Below are 22,855 nucleotides of genomic sequence, written 5' to 3' on the forward strand. Positions count from 1 at the left end.
GTGTTTGTTCTTCCTGCAGAATCCCCCTTTCACGACTTCTGTGCTCTCTGGGGGTAGTAGGTGCACTTTACACCTACCTTTCAGGGTCTTGGGGTGGGCTATTTTTCTAACCCTCACTGTTTTCTTACAGTCCCAGCGACCCTCTACAAGCTCACGTAGGTCTGGGGTCCATTCGTGGCTCGCATTCCAGTTTTGGAGTATATGGTTTGTGTTGCCCCTATACCTATGTGCTCCTATTGCAATCTATTGTAATTCTACACTGTTTGCATTACTTTTCTTGCTATTACTTACCTAATTTTGGTTTGTGTACATATATCTTGTGTATATATCTTATCCTCATACTGAGAGTACTCACTGAGATACTTTTGGCATATTGTCATAAAAATAAAGTACCTTTATTTTTATGGATCAAATCTGTTTATTGTTTTCAAGTTATTAACATGGCAAGTACAACTCTTCACAATATGGCAATCACAATGCAGCAGTACTAGTCCAGAAGAATTGGAGCGACCCATAGCGATCATCTCCTGCACAGCCATGTCCGATGGTGCCTCCTCCTCTCCTCCTCCCTGCACTCCCATGCTGTGGAGGGTCACCCGCCATCGTGTGCTGCACTATGAAGCAAACTCCACACACAGTAATACACAACATAAAACGATTAGTAAAACACAAACATTGTTTCCGTGAATAGGCCCCGAAATCCATCAGTCTCTCCAATCCCCCACCCTACCCCCGCACGTTCCCAGCTCTCCCAAGAATCTCTCCAACAGACATACTCCCAGAAGCTCAGGTCAGTCCCAACACTCTCAGGTAGGCCGGGCATGTCAACTCAGTGAACTTGTGGATAAGATCTGCAAGAATGGTCGCCACAAGCCCTTCAGATCACCCCCCCCCCGCTGCTGTGAGGCCAGAGTAAGCTTTTCCATAGCCAGAATAAACCACAGCTTATGAAGCCATTATATATATGTCGGTATCTTGTCTGTACCCCACAACGCTAATATCAGCTGTAACACCGCATTGAGGGCCAGGGCCATCTGCTGCCCTTTTAATGATCTCATGAGGAAGGTGAGCGGATTGGGCAAACCCAACAAGGTATACGATGGGAATCTGGGGATCTTAGTACTAAACGCTGCATCAATAGCATCTATAACACTCTCCCAGTATCTATGGAGCTTGGGGCAATGCCAGAGTGTAGGAGGCTGGCCTGGTTTGTAGTGGTACCAAGGGGTACTTACACTCTGCACCAGGTCCAGTTATCCATTATTAGTGTAGAAGAGGTGTCTGGCAGCTTAGGCTGATAGAAAAGGTAGCTTAGCAGAGCAGCTTAGGCTGAACTAGGAGACGTGTAAAGCTCCTACTATACCACTGGTGTCATATGCACAATATCATAAGAAAACACAATACACAGATATACTAAAAATAAAGGTACTTTATTTTTATGACAATATGCCAAAAGTATCTCAGTGAGTACCCTCAGTATGAGGATAGCAAATATACACAAGATATATGTACACAATACCAAAATTATGCAGTAATAGCAATAGAAAGCAATGCAAGCAATGTACAGTCATAATACATTGCAATGAGAGCACATAGGTATAGGGGCAACACAAACCATATACTCTAGAAGTGGAATGCGAACCACAAATGGACCCCAAACCTATGTGAGCTTGTAGAAGGTCGCTGGGACTGTAAGAAAACAGTGAGGGTTAGAAAAATAGCCCACCCCAAGACCCTGAAAAGTAGGTGTAAAGTGCACCTAAGTTCCCCAGAGAGCACAGAAGTCGTGATAGGGGAATTCTGCAAGGAAGACCAACACCAGCAATGCAACAACGATGGATTTACAGACGAGAGTACCTGTGGAACAAGGGGACCAAGTCCAAGAGTCACGATCAAGTCGGAAGTGGGCAGATGCCCAGGAAATGCCAGCTGTGGGTGCCAAGAAGCTGCCACTGGATGGTAGAAGCTGTAGATTCTGCAAGAACGAAGAGGGCTAGAAACTTCCCCACGTCGTGAAGAAGCTTGCAGAGGTGTTTCCGTGCAGAAAGACCGCAAACAATCCTTGCTAGCTGCAAGGGTCGCGGTTAGGGTTTTTGGATGCTGCTGTTGCCCAGGAGGGACCAGGATGTCGCCAATTGCGTGAGGAGACAGAGGGGGCGTCCAGCAAGACAAAGAGCCCACTAAGAAGCAAGTAGCACCCGCAGAAGTGCCAGAACAGGCACTACAAAGAAGAGTGAACCGAAGCTCACCCGAAGTCACAAAAGAAGGTCCCACGACGCCGGAGGACAACTCAGGAGGTCATGCACTGCAGGTTAGAGTGTCAGGGACCCAGGCTTGGCTGTGCACAAAGGAAATCCTGGAATAGTGCACAGGAGCCGGAGCAGCTGCAAATCACGCGGTACCGAGCAATGCAGTCTAACGTGGGGAGGCAAGGACTTACCTCCACCAAACTTGGACTGAAGAGTCACTGGACTGTGGGAGTCACTTGGACAGAGTTGCTGAGTTCCAGGGACCTCGCTCGTCATGCTGAGAGGAGACCCAGAGGACCGGTGATGCAGTCTTTTGGTGCCTGCGGTTGCAGGGGGAAGATTCCGTCGACTCACGGTATATTTCTTCGGAGCTTCTAGTGCAGAGAGGAGGCAGACTACCCTCACAGCATGCACCACCAGGAAAACAGTCGAGAAGGCGGCCGGATCAGCGATACAAGGTTGCAGTAGTCGTCTTTGCTACTTTGGTGCAGTTTTGCAGGCGTCCAGAGCAGTCAGCGGTCGATTCCTTGGCAGAAGGTGAAGAGAGAGATGCAGAGGAACTCTGATGAGCTCTTGCATTCGTTATCTAAAGAATTCCCCAAAGCAGAGACCCTAAATAGCCAGAAAAAGAGGTTTGGCTACCTAGGAAGGAGGATAGGCTAGCAACACAGGTAAGAGCCTATCAGAAAGAGTCTCTGACGTCACCTGCTGGCACTGGCCACTCAGAGCAGTCCAGTGTGCCAGCAGCACCTCTGTTTCCAAGATGGCAGAGGTCTGGTGCACACTGGAGGAGCTCTGGGCACCTCCCAGGGGAGGTGCAGGTCAGGGGAGTGGTCACTCCCCTTTCCTTTGTCCAGTTTCGCACCAGAGCAGGGCTGGGGGATCCCTGAACCGGTGTAGACTGGCTTTTGCAGAGATGGGCACCATCTGTGCCCATCAAAGCATTTCCAGAGGCTGGGGGAGGCTACTCCTCCCCAGCCCTGACACCTTTTTCCAAAGGGAGAGGGTGTTACACCCTCTCTCAGAGGAAATCCTTTGTTCTGCCTTCCTGGGCGCCAGGGCTGCCTGGACCCCAGGAGGGCAGAAACCTGTCTGAGGGGTTGGCAGCAGCTGCAGTGGAGACCCCGAAAAGGCAGTTTGGCAGTGCCCGGGTTCTCTGCTAGAGACCCGAGTGATCCTGGAATTGTCTCCCCAATGCCAGAATGGCATTGGGGTAACAATTCCATGATCTTCGACATGTTACATGGCCATGTTCGGAGTTACCATTGTGACGCTGTACATAGGTAGTGACCTATGTACAGTGCACACGTGTAATGGTGTCCCCTCACTCACAAAGTCCGGGGAATTTGCCCTCAACGATGTGGGGGCACCTTGGCTGGTGCCAGGGTGCCCACACACTAAGTAACTTTGCACCCAACCTTCACCAGGTGAAGGTTAGACATATAGGTGACTTATAAGTTACTTAAGTGCAGTGGTAAATGGCTGTGAAATAACGTGGACGTTATTTCACGCAGGCTACACTGGCAGGCCTGTGTAAGAGTTGTCAGAGCTCCCTGTGGGTGGCAAAAGAAATGCTGCGTCCCATAGGGATCTCCCGAAACCCCAATACCCTGGGTACCTCAGTACCATATACTAGGGAATTATATGGGTGTACCAGTATGCCAATGTGAATTGGTAAATTTAGTCACTAGCCTGTTAGTGACAAATTTGGAAAGCAGAGAGAGCATAACCACTGAGGTTCTGGTTAACAGAGCCTCAGTGACACAGTTAGGCATCACACAGGGAACACATACAGGGCACATACTTATGAGCACTGGGTCCCTGTCTGGCAGGGTCCTAGTGACACATAGACTAAAACAAAATATATACAGTGAAATATGGGGGTAACATGCCAGGCAAGATGGTACTTTCCTACAATATATACTCAATGTAAGTAGATGTGGAGTTAATCATTGCAAATCTGTACTTCTTTTGCAAAGGGTCTTCATTATTAGTTAAAGCACTTAATCACCCGCCTAAGTGAGGGATCCCGGAGCCATTTTACATAGCATATTTAAAAAATAGATATGTGCTTTCATTTTGGAAAAAAACACTTTTCCCAGGATTGGATCTTTGATAGATTCGCATGCTTGAATCATCCGAGGAGGGAGTCTCTTGATAGCTTGCAATAGTAGTACAAACCACAGTATACCTGAAAGGCCTCAAACTGTGTCACTTTAGTATCACAAACACCTCAGTAGAAAAGGTTTAAACTTCAGCCAATGAGGTAAGAGTGTCATCGGCCTCACCTTTCCCAGAGGCCATCTTACCTCAGATTTCTACTGCACATTGTGTGGAAAGGGAGTCCCAAAGCTTTGCTCTCTCTTCAAACCGATAATTCTGTACTTCAAAAAACATTTTCAGTCTTTCCTTAGATTGTTTTAGATGTTATTCCACAACCACTACCTCGAGATGAAGTAAAATAACTTGATTGGACATGGACGAAGGTTTAAAAAGGAGCCTTTGAAGACATGTGACTCTTGTGGGAAAATGGGAATTTTCGCTGATTATCCTCATGAAATGTGCATTTCTCGCCACATCTGGATCATAAAACAAAAAAATGCAAAATTTGCAAAACATTTTTGCACAAAATCCTTAATAAACCTAAGGGAAGACTTCTGAGGGAGTTATAGAAAACCAAAGCTGTCGAGAACCTTTCCTCTGGGAAGAGTCTGGCTCAATTACAAATCTTGCATAGGACAAAAAAGTGTTGAATCGCCCTGTGGAAACCTCTAAAACTTTGAAATCCATATCTCCTGCAAAAGACCCAGCCTCTACCAATGTAGGAGGCTGGCCTGGTTTGTAGTAGGTACCAAAGGTACTTACAACTTATACCAGGTCCAGTTATCCCTTATTAGTGAAATGCACTCAGGGGGTCATTCCAATCCTGGTGGTCATCGACCGCCAGGGTGGAGGACCACGGAAGCACCGCCAACAGGCTGGCGGTGCTTCCCTGCCCATTCTACCGCCGCGGTCAGAAAAGGGGATCCGGCGGTTTCCCGCCGGATTTCCCCTGTCTGGGCTGAATCTCCATGGCGGCGCTGCAAGCAGCGCTGCCATGGAGATTCCGACCCCCTTCCCGCCACTCTGTTTCTGGCGGTTTTTACCGCCAGGAACAGGATGGCGGGAACGGGTGTCGTGGAGCCCCTGGGGGCCCCTGCACTGCCCATGCCAGTGGCATGGGCAGTGCAGGGGCCCCCTAACAGGGCCCCAGCATGATTTTCACTGTCTGCTTAGCAGACAGTGAAAATCGCGACGGGTGCAACTGCACCCGTCGCACCCCTGCAACACCGCCGGCTCCATTCGGAGCCGGCTTCTATGTTGCAGGGCCTTTCCCGCTGGGCCGGCGGGCGCTCCTTTGGCGGGCGCCCGCCGGCCCAGCCAGAATGGCCTCCGCGGTCTTTTGACCGCGGAGCGGGCAAATGGCGGTGACAGCATGGCGGGCGGCTACCGCCGCCCGCCGCGGTCAGAATGGCCGCCTCAGTGTCTAGAAGCCAGACTGTCTAGAGGTAGCTGCAGGCAGAGCAGCCAAGGCTGAACTAGGAGACATGCAAAGCTCTTGCAATACCGCTGTAGTCACACAGTACTCACTTACATGAAAGACAATACTCAGTGTTGCCAAAAATAAAGGTACTTTATTTTAGTGACACAATGCCAAATATATCTTAGAGGCTATACTCCCTTAGGAGGTAAGTATTATACACAAAGTATACACTAGTAACAAAAATCAGGTGAGTATACAGTCATGAAATAGTGCAAACAGTGAAAAACACCATAGGTTACAATGGGCCTAGGGGGAACACAAACCATATACTAAAATAGTGGAATGCGAATGTTGGTTTCCCACCTAGGCAAGTGTAGTGTGTGGAGGGGCGATGGGAGTGTAAGAAAACACCAAAGGTAAGTAAAGTACCCAACCCCAGACCCCAGGAAAGCAGGGGTAAAGTGCACCAAGTTTCCTAAACACTAGAAGTTGTGATAAAGAATAATGCAAAAAACAAGCAAGACTGCAAAACACCAACAATGGATTCCTGGACCTGAAGATCTGCTGAGAGAGAAGACTGGGTACAAGAACTGCTGAAGAGTCCAGGAAGAACAGGAGCCCTGGCTAACCTGGATGACGGTGCAAAAGTGAAACCTCCAGTTGGAAGAAAAAGTCAGAAATGCATCAAAGAAGACAGCTGCGGGGTCCTGCTTGGTGCAGGAGATGTCCCATGTCAAGAAGATAAATTCAGGCTGCTTTTCATTGTTGGATTCCGCCAACCAGCCTTGGCTCACGCAATAAACACTTTTGGTGGGAAAAGGTGTTACCAGGACCCAGGAGGGACCTGGGGGTCTCAACTGAGGATTAGGAGACAGAGGGGGCTGTCAGTACTTCAGAGACCCCACAGAGTACCAGGCAGCACCCACAGGAGTCCCAAAGCGCAGGGACAAAGGAGTTGCAAATGGCGGTCATCGCAGCAATACACAAAGGGGTCACACACCGGTGGAGAATAACTCAGGGAGCTGAGCGTCGTAGGATGGAGTGCTGGGGACCTGGGCAAGGCTGTGCACAAAGGGATTCTTGGAGAAGCGCACAGAAGCCCTAGGAGTTGTAAGACACATTGTGCACAGAGGTACTGTCTGGTACAGGGAGGCAAGCTCTTACCTCCACCAAATTTGGACAGCTGGACCTTTGGACAGCCAGGGTCACTTTAGTCCACCACCTGTGTTCCAGGATCCATGCTCGTCATCGGGAGAGGGGACCCAGAGTACCGGTTGTTGGTGTAGAGGGGTGCCTGCTGAAGCAGGGAAGTGACTCCGTCCCTTCATGGGAGATTCCTTCAGTTCTTCTGGTGCAGGATGAAGACAGGCAGTCCTCGGAGCGCGCACAACCTGGAAACTGTTGCAGTTGCTGGCAGGAGCTGAAGTTACAGAATTGCAGTAGCCTTCTTGGATACTTTGTTGCAGTTGTAGAGTTCCTGCAGCAGTTCTGCTGTTGATCCGATGGTAGAAGATGAAGTCAAGGATGCAGAGGATCCCTGCTGGAGTCTTGCATTCCGAATCTGAGGAAGCACCCACAGGAGAGACCCTAAAAAGCCCTCAGAGGGGGATTGGTCACCTACCCAGGTATAGACCTATCAGGAGGGGCCTCTGACGTCACCTGCTGGCACTGGCCACTCAGATGCTCCCAGAGTTCCCTGAACATCCTGAAAACAAGATGGCAGAACCCAGGGACACTTTGGAGGAGCTCTGGGCACCACCCCTGGGGTGGTGAGGGACAGGGGAGTGGTCACTCCCCTTTCTTTTGCCCAGTATCGCTCCAGAGCAGAGACTGGTGGTCACTGAACCGGTGTAGACTGGATTTTTACAAGGAGGGCACCATTTGTGCCCTTCAAAGCTCTTCCATAGGCTCTGGGAGGAAACCCCTCCCATACCTGTAACACCTACTTCCAAAGGGAGAGGTTGTAACACCCCTCTCCTAAAGGAAATGCATTGTTCTGCCTTCCTGGGATTGAGCTGCTCAAGCCCCAGGAGGGCAGAAGCCTGTCTGTGAGGTGGTATCAGCTGTGGCTGCAGTGAAAACCTCAGAAGACTGGGATGGCAGTACTGGGGGACCATGGTGGCGCCCTCAGGGTGCATGAAATTGGCCCCCAAATAACAGTATCAGATTGTGGATACAATTTCTCCTTGTTAGACACCTTACATGGCCATATTCGGGGTTACCATTGTGAAGCTACAAATGTGTATTGACCTATATGTAGTGCACACTTATAATGGCGTCCCCGCACTCATGAAGTCCGGGAAATTGGTCCTGGAAAACGTGGGGCACCTCTGGTAGTGCAGGGGTGCCCTCACACACAGTAACTTTGCACCTAGCCTTCAGGAACCGAAGGTTAGACATATAGGTGACTTATGAGTTACCTGGTGCAGTGAAAATGGCTGTGAAATAGTGCTTGCACTATTTCACTCAGGCTGCAATGGCAGTCCTGAAGAAGTGTTTGTATGAGCTCCTTATGGGTGGCAAAAGAGGTGCTGCAGCCCATAAGGATCTCCTGGAACCCCAATGCCCTATGTACCTAGGTACCATATACTAGGGACTTATAAGGGAGGTCCAGTGTGCCAATTTGGAGCTGAATGCTGGGCTACCAGTATGTAAATACAAATTTGAAATCAGAGAGAGCATAAGCACTGGAGTTCTGGTTAGCAAGACTCCAGTTACACAGTCAAGCATACTGACAAAACAATAAAACATACTGACATGTAGGCCACAAACTATGAGCACTAGGGTCCTGGTTAGCAGGATCCCAGTGGGACAGTAAAAACACACTGACGAACACTGACAATTAGACCAAAATGGGGGTAACCATGCTAGAAAGAGGCTACTTCCCCACATCTCTGTGCTGTGATAGGCTCTGAAAAAAAATAGAAGCAATACTGTCAAAAGGTAAGGATAAATTAAATCAATATTTTTATAGACCAGTGCTCAATACTGTCCTTATGGATCAATTACTTTCCATTATTTATTCCAACTAGTTTTATACAAGGCCAGCAGTGGCTCATCAGTGAATTATATACAAGACTCATTTATTTACAAGACAACAACATTACATACTTACACATAGAATAACAATTTATTTTGCATACAACTGAGGCATCCTTATAATTATACAAAGTCTAAACACTGTCAAAATGCCAGAAGAGGGTTGTGCCCAACAACGTTTCTTTGATGGTGGTTACCATTAACCCTTTCAATGCGGGCGTCGGCCACTGTCTGACGCCCGCACTACCTCCCTGGTATGGGTCACGACCAGTGGCTGACACCAGGGAGGGGGTTAATAAATCCTCGGGTGCGTCGATCGGGGGCCAGGAAACACCACTAGACACCAGGGATTTCACTTGGGGGGGTTGGCCCCCTCGGAAAACGGGCATTTTTAAATTTATTATTTTGTTCCCTGGGAGACACAGAAGCTCTTCCGTGTCTCCCCCCGGCCGCCCACCCGCCCCTTTGTGACGTCAGCGCGCCGTAACTATGTGGATTTCCCCATCGGAGCCGCTTCCTGCTTCCTGCAGCCGCTTCCTGCTCCGATCGTGGAAAACGGCCACAAACGGCCTTCCCCACATTCGGGAAGGCCTCGTAAGAAAGGGGAGAGTCTCCCCTTTCTTACGAGGCCTTCCTGAAAGTGTTTCCTGGCCCCCGATTGCAGCACAGCTGCGATCGGGGGCCAGGAAACACCACTAGACACCAGGGATTTGACTTGGGGGGGTTGGCCCCCTCGGAAAACGTAGGAAAGTCAGCCATTACCTGCGCTATTATACAAATGAAATGTATGTGCGGGGTGGAGGGTGGCTATGGAGAGAGGAAGGGCACTTTTGCTGGGTGGTAATGAGGGAATCCGAGGAGGAGGGAGTGGGAGCACCAATAATAATTGTTGGACTGGGCGCAGGAGGTGCTAAAGACTGTGACGAATGGTATGTGACAAGGTGTTTTTTGAGTGTCTTGAAAGAACGTGCTGATTGAGGGAAGAAGCGCAGGTAAGGTGTCCTCTACTGTTGCACGTATCTCTCACACACCATCGATTTTGTGACTATCTACGTAGGCTAGTGTTTTAGAGCAACAGTTTAGCCAATAGCAGAGATGGCATCTTGATGGATGACTGCTGCCGTCACTCCGGTTATAGAGTACAGCTCTGACATAGGATCAGAGACTGAGACATCAGATACTGAGACAGCATCTGAGGGATAGGACAATGGCGCAGACTCTGGGAGTGATTTTTCAGTCGGAGGAGTCCCATTCGATAACTCCTCTTCCAGTAAATTATGGGGGAGGTGATGAGGACAGTCCTGCTGTCCCTTCGCAAGCAGTCTGTGCAACTGGGTAATAGTGTGTTAGCCCAACTCAGAGAGCAGGTGAATGCGGCAGCAAGCAGAGAGAGAGAGTGCTCTCGTGGGAGCTCCCCAATTTAGTTCAGCCCCAAATTCCACCGCCCAAATTGTATTGTGGAGACATCAAAATTATCTATTGCAAAACAAACTGGTTTTGTAAGGCAGGCACCTGTGTTTTTGGTCCTGGGTTCGGCAGCCATATAGAGAAACACATTAAACCCAAACATTTCTGGAACCTAGACTTTCGGGGGAGTCCACAGAGGTGGGACTTGTGTGGATTCCCCAGAGTTTTCTTACCCAGAATACCCTGCAAAGCTGAAATGTTGAATAAAAACTCTATTTTTCTCGCATTTCTGTCACACAAACTACAGGAATATGCTGGGATCCACAAAATTCCTACCACCCAGTGATTCCTCACCTGTCTTGATAAAAACACTACCCCACTTGAGTGCCTACACCTAGTGCCTGCGTCAAGAATGGATCACCCCAGGGTCAACAGCTGCCTCATGTAAGGACCAACATTGACCGTTGTGTGATCTATTCCTGTTGCGGGCACCAGGCCTACACACACAAGTGAGGTACCATTTTTATCGGGAGACTTGGGGGAACGCTGGGTGGAAGGAAATTTGTGGCTCCTCTTAGATTCCAGAACTTTCTGTCACCGAAATGTGAGGAAAACGTGTTTTTTTAGCCACATTTTGAGGTTTGCAAAGGATTCTGGGTAACAGAACCTGGTTAGAGCCCCACAAGTCACCCCATCTTGGATTCCCCTAGGTCTTTAGTTTTCAAAAATGCACAGGTTTGGTAGGTTTCCCTAGGTGCCGGCTGAGCTAGAGGCCAAAATCTACAGGTAGGCACTTTGCAAAAAACAGCTCTGTTTTCTGTCAAAAAATGGGATGTGTCCACGTTGTGTTTTGGGGCATTTCCTGTCCCGGGCGCTAGGCCTACCCACACAAGTGAGGTATAATTTTTTCGGGATACTTGGGGGAATGCTGGGTGGAAGGACATTTGTGGCTCCTCTCAGATTCCAGAACTTTCTGTCACCGAAATGTGAGGAAAACATGTTTTTTTAGCCACATTTTGAGGTTTACAAAGGATTCTGGGTAACAGAACCTGGTCAGAGCCCCACAAGTCACCCCTCTTGGATTCCCCTAGGTCTCTAGTTTTTAAAAATGCACAGGTCTGGTAGGTTTCCCTAGGTGCCGGCTGAGCTAGAGGCCAAAATCTACAGGTAGGCACCCTGCAAAAAACAGCTCTGTTTTCTGTCAAAAAATGGGATGTGTCCACTTTGTGTTTTGGGGCATTTCCTGTCCCGGGCGCTAGGCCTACCCACACAAGTGAGGTATCATTTTTATCGGGAGACTTGGGGGAACATAGAATAGCAAAACAGGTGTTATTGCCCCTTATCTTTCTCTACATTTTTTCCTTCCAAATATAAGAGAGTGTGTAAAAAAGACGTCTATTTGAGAAATGCCCTGCAATTCACATGCTAGTATGGGCACCCCGGAATTCAGAGATGTGCAAATAACCACTGCTCCTCAAAACCTTATCTTGAGCCCATTTTGGAAATGCAAAGGTTTTCTTGATACCTATTTTTCACTCTTCATATTTCAGCAAATGAATTGCTGTATACCCAGTATAGAATGAAAACCAACTGCAGGGTGCAGCTAATTTATTGGCTCGGGGTACCTAGGGTTCTTGATGAACCTACAAGCCCTACATATCCCCGCAACCAGAAGAGTCCAGCAGACGTAACGGTATATTGCTTTAAAAAATCTGACATCGCAGGGAAAAGTTACAGAGTAAAACATAAAGAAAAATGGCTGTTGTTTTCAGCTCAATTTCAATATTTTTTTATGTCAGCTGTTATTTTCTGTAGGAAAACCTTGTAGGATCTACACAAATGACCCCTTGCTGAATTCAGAATTGTGTCTACTTTTCAGAAATGTTTAGCTGTCCGGGATCCAGCATTGGTTTCACACCCATTCCTGTCACTAACTGGAAGAAGGGTGAAAGCACCAAAAATGGTAAAAATGGGGTATGTCCCAGTAAAATGCCAAATTTGTGTTGAAAAATGTGGTTTTCTGATTCAAGTCTGCTCGTTCCTGAAAGGTGGGAAGATGGTGATTTTAGCACCAGAAACCCTTTGTTGATGCCATTTTCAGGGAAAAAACCACAAGCCTTCTTCGGCAGCCCTTTTTCCTATTTAAAAAAAAAAACGAAATATTCACTGTATTTTGGCTAATTTCTTGGTCTCCTCCAGGGGAAACCACAAACTCTGGGTACCATTAGAATCCCTAAGATGTTGGGAAAAAAGGACGCAAATTTGGCGTGGATAGCTTATGTGGACAAAAAGTTATGAAGGCCTAAGCGCGAACCACCCCAAATAGCCAAAAAAGGGCTCAGCACTGGAGGGGGGGGGGGGTTAAAAGATTGTGATTGTAATCCACTCAATTGCGATGATTGGTGGTTCATATATCAGCAGCTAACAAATACCTATTTATTTTTTAAGGGTATTTTGCTGTGCATATTACGTTTTTTCTTGTCAAGATAACTTGAATTAGAGAACACAATCTCGCCGAAATATGTGTCAACGCGTTTCGGACTCTTCAGTCAGGGCCTCATCAGGACTATCAGGGGGCAACAAAGCCTCTACAAAAATTAAAACAACACAATTTGCTAAAAAAATACTTAAGCTATCACTGCAACAAGAGAGCTTTACCCTGTGCATCAGTGCTGAACTTACACCATAAATCCCTGTGCCCAAAAACTGCCACTTCCTGTGGATCACCTGTAATTGCTACACAAGTGTGTCAGGCACCGTGCCATTGACAGTGATTATAGAAGAAAAGGTGAAAGATATTAAAAATATATAGGGCCTGATTCTAACTTTGGAGGACGGTGTTAAACCGTCCCAAAAGTGGCGGATATACCACCTACCGTATTACGAGTCCATTATATCCTATGGAACTCGTAATACGGTAGGTGGTATATCCGCCACTTTTGGGACGGTTTAACACCGTCCTCCAAAGTTAGAATCAGGCCCATAGTGATCTAAGCACTACATGTTGTTATCAAGGATGCACTTTCAGAGTCCATCAGAAAAAGCAGCAAGTTCTGGGCAATACCTTTTTACGTTAATATCAATCTTACTCGAGAGCCACTGCTTTCTTTTTGATGCTGAAAAATAACAAATACAGAAACAAACACCTCACTCGCATGGCTTTGCAGTGAGAATTAGAGAATATTTTTGAAAAAATCAATCACGATGAGACCTTACTTTGTTATAAAAGGTACTGGAATCCAGGAATACCAGTTAACTCGGTGAGGACGGCTACACCTTGCTTATGCACTGTAGAGGCTGCCAAAATACAATGAAAGCAAGATGGAGTTACTATCTATCCCGAGAAATCGGAGAACCAACACTCCACCAATATCAGCGGGTGTCACTTACTTGAAATGTTCGCGTCAGCTTGAACGCTTATGAGCACCAGCAGATAGGCAATCTTATAGCCGTCTTGGCGGTTCGGATTCCGCCTCAATGAGGTACTTACTCGAAACTCCTCGCGTCTCCACTGAACCGTTGTGTGTCATACGGTTCGTGTAGCGCGCGAGTATCTAAGTAAACTAACACCATGCCATAGACTCGACTAACAAATGTCGCGCTATGCATGGAACAGACGGACGGCCATCTTGGAGGAAAATCCTCCCAGTTTAAGTTTATAATGTCACGCCTGAACTCTACTGAATGTGAGGAATTCACAATTAAAAGTCAGTGTTATGCAAAAACGCGCTAGATATAAAATGTTACTTCATATCTCTAAGGCTGCCTCTCTTTATATGTACATCAATATATTTGCACTGCAACGCATATTCAATCTAGACTTAGCCAGGAGCAGAATATCCTACATCAAGCATGTCATCGTTATAACAAGTCTTTCACATTTTTCAAAAGTAGCATAAATATTCCCAATATAGGCCATCGTTGGTTTCACAGCCATCTGGACACTGTGGCCCTCATTCTGACCCTGGCGGTCTTTGACCGCCAGGGCGGAGGACCGCGGGAGCACCGCCGACAGGCCGGCGGTGCTCCAATGGGGATTCCGACCGCGGCGGTAAAGCCGCGGTCGGACCGGCACCACTGGCGGGGTCCCGCCAGTGTACCGCGGCCCCATTGAATCCTCCGCGGCGGCGCAGCTTGCTGCACCGCCGCGGGGATTCCGACCCCCCCTACCGCCATCCAGATCCCGGCGGTCGGACCGCCGAGATCCGGATGGCGGTAGGGGGGGTCGCGGGGCCCCCGTAAGAGGGCCCCTACATGTATTTCACTGTCTGCTGCGCAGACAGTGAAATACGCGACGGGTGCAACTGCACCCGTCGCACAGCTTCCACTCCGCCGGCTCGATTCCGAGCCGGCTTCATCGTGGAAGCCTCTTTCCCGCTGGGCTGGCTGGCGGTCTGAAGGCGACCGCCCGCCAGCCCAGCGGGAAAGTCAGAATTACCGCCGCGGTCTTTCGACCGCGGAACGGTAACCTGACGGCGGGACTTTGGCGGGCGGCCTCCGCCGCCCGCCAAGGTCAGAATGAGGGCCTAAATGAATCCATGTTATACTATATTTGCACCTGCAACAATGTCTCTTTGTAACACTCATGACCCAACTGATTGGATGTTATTTCAACATCAACTAATCAATGTCCACACTTCATCGCAATCATTCAGTCCGTTCTTGGCTGTTTGATATTTTTCTATCATTCTCGCTTCTAATTTCAGAAGTTTTGTTGTTGTTGATAGTCCATCTGGTTTAGGCTGAACCACAGCCAGTACAGTCCATCGGATATCTTCAGCTTTATGTTTGCACTCCATAAAGTGTTCCACCAACGGGGCTCCCTTTATTGCGCATTGACCGATGTTGCAAAATGTGGGTTTTGACTGGTTGAGAAGTTTGCCCTATATGGATTTTGTCACAGGGACACATTATATAGTAAATGACATTTTTTGTGCTGCAATTCGAGAAATAATTCAGTACATGTATTTTACCATTTACTCTGATTTCCTTAGAGTCTTGTGTATATTGGCATGCAATACAATTACAACACCTATAGTGACCCTGGACCGTTGGTAGTTGTAGCATTGATCTCAGATTTTTCTCTTCTGTTTGTAAATGGGCTGCTTTGACCCACTGGTCTTTTAGACTACGTGCTTTCTTAAATGAAAAAAGTGGTTTCTCTATGTCTAGATCTTTAATGATTTTCCAGTTCTTTCCTATAATAGAACGTATTTTGTTGGCCTTTGGACTGTATGTAATAACGCATGTTAAAGGGGTTTCTTTTTCTCTCTTTAGGAATGTGGAGTGTCTCTCTGGGTGTGAACCAGGCTCTTTTGGCCGCTGTTTTCACCAGTTTTTTAGGATACCCTCTGCTGATTAGTTTCTTTGTAAGTTCACCCGCGTTACAGAAGTAGTTTACTTTGTCAGTGCAATTTCTCCTAATTCTCAAAAACTGCCCATATGGAAGATTCTCTTTGAGTGTTCTAGGATGCCCACTGGAAAAATGTAATAATGTGTTCCTGTCTGTGGGTTTTTTATATAGGCTTACTTCTAACTCTCCATTCCTAGTCAAAATCCACAGGTCAAGAAAGTACATTTTTCTTTTATCAATATTCATGGTAAACTTAAAATCAACTGTCCGTTGGTTCAGCCAATTAAGGACCAGATTAAGTTCTTCTACTGTACCTTCCCAAATCATTAGAATGTCATTGATATATCTATACCATTTAGTGATGTCTATTTTAAAGGGGTTGGATTGTGGATAAATCCACTTTTGTTCAAAAAAATCCATAACAAGGTTAGCAATTTCCAGAGCGAAACTGCAACCCATTGCTACTCTTTTCACTTGCCAATACAATTTTTCATTATATCTGAAAAATATATATTTTCAGGCACAAAGTGGCTAACGAGACTAAGAATTCTGTAGGAGGATTATTTGACTCAATGTCATTACTCAATTTTTTTTTGATAATCTCTATTGCCTCTTCTTGAGGGATATTTGTGTATAAAGATTCTGGGGGTGATTCTGATTCTGGCGGGCGGCGGAGGCCGCCCCCAGAATTCCGCCCCCATTATACCGCTCCGCGGTCAGAAGACCGCGGAGGGTATTATGAGTTTTTCCCTGGGCTGGCGGGCGGTCTCCAAAAGACCGCCCGCCAGCCCAGGGAAAAACTCCCTTCCCACGAGGATGCCGGCTCGTAATCGAGCCGGCGGAGTGGGAAGGTGCGACGGGTGCAAGGCAGACACTGAAATACTTTGCGGGGCCCTCTTACGGGGGCCGCTGCCGTGCCCATGCCATTGGCATGGGCACGGCAGGGGCCCCCAGGGGCCCCGCGACCCCCCCTACCGCCATCCTGTTCATGGCGGCTTTCCCGCCATGAACAGGATGGCGGTAGGGGGGGTCAGAATCCTCATGGCGGCGGAGCGCGCTCCGCCGCCATGAAGGATTCCCCCGAGCAGCGGTAAGTCGGCGGGAGCCCGCCGACTTCCCGCTTCTGACCGCGGCTGAACCGCCGCGGTCAGAATGCTCGTGGGAGCACCGCCAGCCTGTTGGCGGTGCTCCCGTGGTCGGTGGCCGCCAGGGTCAGAATGACCCCCTCTATGTCAAAAGTAACCAGTAATTGTCTCTCCTCATCAAAAGGCAATTTTTCTAACTTGTTAATGATATCCATTGAGTCCCGGACATAGGCAGGAGTCTTAGGCCCTCATTCCGAGCCTGGCGGGCGGCGGAGGCCGCCCACCAGGCTTCCCCCCTCCGAAATACCGCTCCGCGGTCGTAAGACCGCGGAGGGTATTCCGAGTTTTCCCCTGGGCTGGCGGGCGGTCTTCACAAGACCGCCCGCCAGCCCAGGGGAAAACTCCCTTCCCACGATGACGCCGGCTCGTAATAGAGCCGGCGGAGTGGGAAGGTGCGACGGGTGCAGTTGCACCCGTCGCGTATTTCAGTGTCTGCTTTGCAGACACTGAAATACTTTTAGGGGCCCTCTTACGGGGGCCCCTGCCGTGCCCATGCCATAGGCATGGGCACGGCAGGGGCCCCCAGGGGCCCGCTACTCCCCCTCCCGCCATCCGGTTCCCGGCGGGAGAACCGCCAGGAACTGGATGGCGGGAGGGGGAGTCGGAATCCCCATGCCGGCGCAGCATGCTGCGCCGGCTTGGAGGATTCCTTTGGGGCAGCGGGAAACCGGCGGGAGACCGCCGGTTTCCCTTCTCTGACCGCGGCTGAGCCGCCGCGGTCAGAATGCCCCGCGGGGCACCGCCGGCCTGTCGGCGGTGCCACCGCGTCCCACGGCCCTGGCGGACTTGTTCCGCCAGGGTCGTAATGACCCCCTTAGTCACAAAAGGTTTTAAATAAACGTCAACAAATTGGGCAAGGGGTTCCAAAATAGAGCCACAGGCCGAAACAATCGGCCTGCTTGGGGGTTTCTCTGCATTCTTGTGGATCTTAGGCAGAATGTAAAAACATGGAGTCCTGCCGTCGTTCTGGTTAAGAAATTCGAACTCTTTTTTACTGATCCACCTGTGTTCCCTTGCTTCATATGTAATAGTTTCAATTTGGGATCTAACCTGTTTGGGAGTGTTGGCTTCAATCTCACGGTAATGTGAACGACTAGTCAGTTGTCTCATAACTTCTTCATTATATTGTTATAAATCCCAGATGACAATCCCACCTCCTTTATTGGCCGGTTTGATTATAATGTCTTTTTTCTCTGCCAAATTGTATATGGCTTCTTTTTCAATTTTAGAACAATTATCCTTAAAAAAGATCTTTTTACAGTTAAGTAAGTCCAGTTCTTTCAATACCATGGGGGTTATTACAACTTTGGAGGAAGGTGTTAATCCGTCCCAAAAGTGACGGTAAAGTGACGGATATACCACCAGCCGTATTACGAGTCCTTCATATCCTATGGAACTCGTAATACAGCTGGTGGTATATCTGTCACATTTGGGACGGATTAACACCTCCTCCAAAGTTGTAATAACCCGCTATATCTTCAAAGACTTTAATCTCTGCAGGCATATAGGCCCTCATTACAACATCGGCGGTAAAAGCCGCTTACCGCCGTGCAGAAGACCGCCAATACACCGCCGCGGCCGCGGTAGACCACCACAGCTATTATGACACACATCACAGAATCCGCCGAAATTCAGACACCCACACAACACCGCCACACCAAAGGTCAGCGATAAACATGCAGAAACAAATCCTCCACCTCCACGCCAACAGAAACACGGCCATGCTATTACGTCCCACGAATCCACGCGGCGGTCATTCAACCGCGGTATTCCATTGGCGGTACACACTGCCGCGCTCAAAATACACACACACCTCCAAAACACCGCCACATTGGACAATTCCAAATACACACACCTGATACACATACAAACAACACTCCCACACACCTCACACAATATAAAACACACACCCACATCACCCACAAACCCCTAAGACCACAAATTAGAGACAAAGGCCAGAGAGAGACAGCACAGAATACATAACACCATCACACAGAGGCACACTACACCATCACCCACACAACATCCACGCACAAAACACCACATAACACTACACTCACCACACTCATCAACACATACACCACCCCACACATCACACACAACACCCCATGTCACGCCAAAGACACCCCCGCTTCTCCGAGGAGGCGCTCAGGGTCATGGTCGAGGAAATCATCAGGGTAGAGCCACAGCTATTTGGCTCACAGGTACAGTACACTTCCATAGCCAGGAAGATGGAGCTATGGCAAAGAATAGTCGACAGGGTCAACGCTGTGGGACAGCACCCAAGAAATAGGGAGGACATCAGGAAGAGGTGGAAGGACCTACGGGGGAAGGTGCGTTCCACGGTATCCAGGCACCACATCGCGGTACAGCGGACTGGCGGCGGACCCCCACCTCCTCCCCCACAACTAACAACATGGGAGGAGCAAGTCTTGTCCATCCTGCATCCTGAGGGCCTCGCAGGAGTCGTTGGAGGAACGGACACTGGTAAGTCAAATCTTCACTATCATATCCCCCACCCTACCTGCATGCTATCACACACCCCCACCCTCACACCCTCCCCTATCACCCTAACTCCTCACTAACCTACCCGTAACACCAACCACCCATCCCAACCCCAAGACCTGCATGACACAACTCAGCATGGACACCCATCACTAAAGCATGCCCACTGCACAGACCCACAACACCCCCCAACCATCACCACAGAAGCCCCCACACAGGAATGCCTGCACTGGGGTTCACGCACACCCAACCATTGCACACCATGAAACACACACATGCCATAATCATGTACTTATACCCCCGCAGGAACCCGAAGGAACGTCACCACACCAGAGGGTCCAGACAACACCACTCCACCCCCAGAAGAGGCCCACAGGGACGACAGCAGCTCTGCCCTACTGGATCTTGATGACCAGCCCGGACCATCGTGGGCCTCAGGACAGTCGGTTCCCCTTGCCCAGCCACAGCCCAACACTGAGCTTACACCCTCTGGTAACACCAGCACAGCACCCACCCAGCGGGCCCAAACCTCCCTACCCAGGACAGGTCAATCAGCGGTGTGTCCACCACTACAGGGCACCCAGGCTAACCCAACACCCCAACAACAACAGGGACCTGGGGGCAGTGGTAGTGGGCACACGGTCCAGGGGACGGAGGCACAGGAACACAGGGGAACTGGGAGGGCTGCTGTGCGACAGGGGGCGGACAGGCCAAGGGAACATACTCTCAACGAGGCCCTCTCCTCCATCATGGGAGCATACCACCACTCCCAGGAGACGATGGCCACGGTCCTGGACAAGTTGCAGGAGACCCTGCGTCTGCAGGAGGAACAATACTTGGGGTTCAGGGAGGAGCTCAGGACCATCGGCTCCGCCCTGGGCACCATCGTAGGGGTGCTGACGAACATTCAAAAGACCTTGATGGACACCATGGCACTCCAAGGGGCCCCTGACACTAGCCAGGACGATGAAATGCCCACCACCTCCGCCGGTGCTAGTGGACAGGAGGCACCGCCACAGGACCACCACACCCGCACCCCACCCCCTGCAGACGGACAACCACCACGAAAGCGGGCCCTGAGATCCAGGAACAGGACAGAGCAAGATGGCAAGACGCCCGCCAGGAAATAAGACCACCCTGATTGTCCCCCCACTGTCCCACTTTGTTACCCTGTCCAGATTGAAACTGCCCCAGCTCCACTTCCAATGGGCAGATGTGCAATGTACCTTTGAGACTAATAGACTGGACTCTGCCATGGACATTCCTCCACCATGACCTCTCCCCATTTCACAAACCCCCTACATTTTTATGCATTTCAATAAACACCCTTGAAACCGCAATAATATTGGAGTCAGTCAATGATTGTGAACTTTGGGCCTGATTCTAACTTTGGAGGACGGTGTTAAACCGTCCCAAAAGTGGCGGATATACCACCTACCGTATTACGAGTCCATTATATCCTATGGAACTCGTAATACGGTAGGTGGTATATCCGCCACTTTTGGGACGGTTTAACACCGTCCTCCAAAGTTAGAATCAGGCCCTTTGTATTTTCAATTACAGTGTTAAAAAAGGTTAACCATTGGAAGGTCAACATACCAATGTCACACATCACAAGCCTTTCAAGGGTGCAAGCTGTTGACACGTAGGTTACCACATTACTGAAAATGAAATGGAAGGGGACAACTCAGTTACCAAATAGGGAGTGAAATGTAGGTACAGGATAGAGGTAGACGTGTCAAAGTGAATGTAATGGAAAAAATTAAAATGTTCTCACCTGTGTCTCATTGAAAATATTGCTGTATGACTGACTCCCTGTTGTCGTTCTCATCTTCATCAGCTTCATCCTCATCACTGTCCACAGGCTCCTCAGGCTCAACCGCTGCAACAACACCGTCATCTTGATCATCCTCCTGCAGAAAAGGCACCTGGGGTCGCAATGCCAAGTTATGGAGCCTGGAGCAGGCGATGATGATGTCGCACACCTTCTTCGGTGAGTAGAATAGGGACCCACCTGTCATATGGAGGCACCGGAACCTGGCCTTCAGGAGGCTGAAGGTCCGCTCAATCACCCTCCTAGTCCGCCCATGGGCCTCATTGTACCGTTCCTCTGCCCTGGTCCTGGGATTCCTCACTGGGGTCAATAGCCACGAAAGGTTGGGGTAACCAGAGTCCCCCAATAGCCATACACAGTGCATCTGGAGTTCACCCATCATATCAGGGATGCTGCTGTTCGGCAGGATGTAGGCGTCATGCACAGAGCCAGGGAACATTGCATTTACCTGCGAGATGTACTGGTCTGCCAAACAGACCATCTGGACATTCATGGAATGATAACTCTTCCTGTTCCTGTACACCTGTTCATTCCTGTGGGGGGACCAGAGCTACATGGGTCCCATCAATGGCACCTATGACGTTGGGGATATGTCCAAGGGCATAGAAGTCACCTTTCACTGTAGGCAAATCCTCCACCTCAGGGAAAATGATGTATCTCCTTACGTGTTTCAGCAGGGCAGACAACACTCTGGACAACACGTTGGAAAACATAGGCTGGGACATCCCTGATGCCATGGCCACTGTTGTCTGAAAAGACCCACTTGCAAGGAAATGGAGCACTGACAGCACCTGCACTTGAGGGGGGACTCCTGTCGGATGACGGATTGGTGACATCAGGTCTGGCTCCAACTGGGTACATAGTTCCTGGATTGTGGCACGGTCAAACCGGTAGGTCACGTTGACATGTCGCTCTTCCATTGTCAACAGGTCCACCAGCGGTCGGTACACCGGCGGATTCCGCCATCTTCCAATATGTCCCAACTGACGGTGCCTAAGAAGGACAACAGCGAAGAAACTGTCAGCATTCCTCCAGGTATGTACCCACAGTCACGCACAAGACTACAACAGACAATTAACCCATCCGGGAAAGGTATTGAGTGTAGGCCTCGGTATGTGTGACGCAGTAGTAAATGAAGCCATGTGGGCCCCTGAAATGGCGGCTGCCTGACCTCTAAACTGGGACATTGGAATTGTGGGGTAACTGTGCTGGCGTTGGACACCGTCGCGGTAGGCGGTCGTAGAGCGCGGCGCAATGCTACATTGGTTAACACTGGACCCTATGGGTCCCAGGAGCCAATGAACAGGTGTGCTGGCGGTTATGATGCGCACCGCCACGGACGTCACCGCCGCGGACGTCACCACCATTTTCTGTCTGTTGAATCACTAGATACCTGACCTTCGACAGGAGAGGACCTACACTGCTAGTGCTGCTGTGACCTCGGTCTGGAAGCGACGATGGCTGCTGCGTCTGGGGAAAGGGCCCCTGCCTTCACTGAACAGGAGTTGGAGAAACTTGTGGATGGGGTCCTCCCCCAGTATACGCTACTCTACAGTCCTCCAGACCAACAGGTTAGTACACAGGGAGCACGTTGGATGGGCTAGGCCTGGGTGAAGAGGCCTGGGTGGATAGGGAAGGGGGCAGAGTACATAGAACAGTCATGCATGGGGATGAATGGGCCACAGGGATAGAGTTGGGAGTGGGCCAATTACAACAACTGTGCAGTAGGTAATGACTGTTCCTCTTTCCTTGTGCATGTCATGTAGGTCAGCGCCCACCATAAGAGGGACATTTGGCGTG

At 49.4% G+C, this 22,855-nt stretch overlaps 1 long non-coding RNA gene across 1 annotated transcript in view; it reads right to left on the bottom strand.

The window, feature by feature from the left end:
• Window positions 1-13,760, bottom strand: part of LOC138304286 (uncharacterized) — a 96,821-nt gene extending 83,061 nt beyond the window's left edge. Inside the window, exons 1-2 of the long non-coding RNA XR_011205537.1 lie at window positions 13,609-13,760; window positions 13,435-13,515 (exon numbers count right to left, since the gene is read on the bottom strand). This is a non-coding gene — a long non-coding RNA (uncharacterized lncRNA). The remainder of the gene's footprint in view (window positions 1-13,434; window positions 13,516-13,608) is intronic.
• Between the last annotated feature and the right edge of the window lie 9,095 nt (window positions 13,761-22,855).

The sequence above is a fragment of the Pleurodeles waltl genome, chromosome 7 (assembly GCF_031143425.1).
Source record: "Pleurodeles waltl isolate 20211129_DDA chromosome 7, aPleWal1.hap1.20221129, whole genome shotgun sequence".
NCBI lineage: Eukaryota > Metazoa > Chordata > Amphibia > Caudata > Salamandridae > Pleurodeles > Pleurodeles waltl.